The sequence below is a fragment of the Octopus bimaculoides genome, chromosome 27 (genome assembly GCF_046866305.1).
Source record: "Octopus bimaculoides isolate indiv1 chromosome 27, ASM4686630v1, whole genome shotgun sequence".
In the NCBI taxonomy this organism is placed as follows: domain Eukaryota; kingdom Metazoa; phylum Mollusca; class Cephalopoda; order Octopoda; family Octopodidae; genus Octopus; species Octopus bimaculoides.
In genome coordinates, this window is record NC_142954.1 from 21,239,204 (window position 1) to 21,241,381 (window position 2,178).

Sequence of the window (2,178 nt, forward strand, 5' to 3'; positions counted from 1 at the left end):
TTTCAGTTCCTCTTCGCGGCACCTTCGTCAAATGTCTTCCATAATAGCTCCGGGTCGACCAAAGCGTTGTCGGTGAACTATGTTGATTGAAACTGATTGAAAACGCTTCATGTGTGTGTATCTATCTATCTATCTATCAATCTATCTATCGGTGGTAAGTAGCTCGCTTACCAACCACATGGTTCCGGGTTCAGTCCCACTGCGTGACACCTTGGGCAAGTGTCTTCGGGCCGACCAAGCATTGTGAGTGGATTTGGTAGACAGAAACAGAAGCCCGTCGTATATACATACATACATACCTATATATATATATATATATATATATATATATATATATATATATATATATATATATATATATATGTATGTATATGTTTGTGTGTCTGTGTTTGTCCCCCCAACATCGCTTGACAACCGATGCTGGTGTGTTTACGTCCCCGTAACTTAGCGGTTCGGCAAAAGAGACCAATAGAATAATTACTAGGCTCACAAAGAATACGTCCTGGGATCGATTTGCTCGACTAAAGGCGGTGCTCCAGCATGGCCGCAGTCAAATGACTGAAACAAGTAAAAGATATATATATATATATATATATATATATATATATATATATTATACAAAATTAAGGATAAAATCACTTTCATGATTTTATCAAGTGGCTAGCGTAAAAATAAAAACCTTACAGATAATAGCTAATACTGATTGATAATTATATAATATAATTGTATCAACGGTGCGGATGAAATCCACCAGCACGCTTGAAATAGACGCCAAATCGCTCTAAAAACTACGTCTATACTCCGTTAGCACAAGGTATAAGCGGGTTTTTTCATCTGCCCGCTTACACCCTGTGCTAACGGAGTATAGACGTTGTTTTTAGACCCATTTGGCGTCTATTTCTAGCGTGTTAGTGTGGATATTGTCGTTGGCACTCCGTCGCTTACGACGTCGAGGGTTCCAGTTGATCGAATCAACGGAACAGACTGCTCGTGAAATTAACGTGCAAGTGGCTGAGCACTCCACAGACACATGTACCCTTAACGTAGTTCTCGGGGATATTCAGCGTGACACAGAGTGTGACAAGGCTGGCCCTTTGAAATACAGGCACAACAGAAACAGGAAGAAAGAGTGAAAGAAAGTTGTGGTGAAAGAGTACAGCAGGGTTCGCCACCATCCCCTGCCGGAGCCTCGTGGAGCTTTAGGTGTTATCGCTCAATAAACACTAACAACGCCCGGTCTGGGAATCGACACCGAGATCCTATAACCGCGAGTCCGCTGCCCTAACCATTTTTTCCTTCCCATCCTTTATGTAAATCCTCACACAAATTGTTATCTGTCTTTGCGATGTCCCCGTCATCTATGTCACTGTGGATAATTAAAGAAATTATATCTACCATTATCTGGCCTTGTGCCAAAATTTGAAATCATCAACATCATTATTACATGTAAACACTTTCATGGGAGAAATAATTATTTTATCGAGAGATCCGTGGAAACCAATTTTATTTTTAAAGATCGGAACATTCACGTTGCTTGGTGATGGGTTGTGTTGTACTGAGGTTGAAAAACAAGAATTTAACGAAGTGAAGTAGAGCATGAAGTAGTAGATTAGCTTTATTTTTTTTCCTTAATGGTTTTATATTTCTTTTTTTTTTTGTGTCAGTGTGTTATTTTAATTAAAAGACCAACATAAGATTCTTGTGAGGAAATTTATGGATGTACTACATATACACACACATATGTGTTCGTATGTATTTGCCCCAGCTTGACTGCAGCTCTGCGTACAAGTTACAAGGTGACTGAGTGGTAAGAAGATTACTTCCCAACCACATAGATCCAGGTTCAGACCCATTGTGTGGAACCTTGGGGCAGGTGTCTTCAACTGCAGCCTCAGGTCGACCAAAACCTTGTGAGTGGATCTGGTAGACGGAAACAGAAAAAAATCTGTCGTATATATATATACGAAGACAGGTGGTGTAGACAACAAACAGATGTATTAGTATAACGCTAGGGAATTCAAAAAGTCTTTAATGTTTCGAGCCTACGCTCTTCCACAGAAAGGAATACAGAAAGAAACAGAGAGACAAAATAAAGAGAGAGAGAAAAAAAAATATATATATGTTGATATGTTTACGTCCCAGCAACTTAGCGGTTCGGCAAAAGATTGATAGGATAAG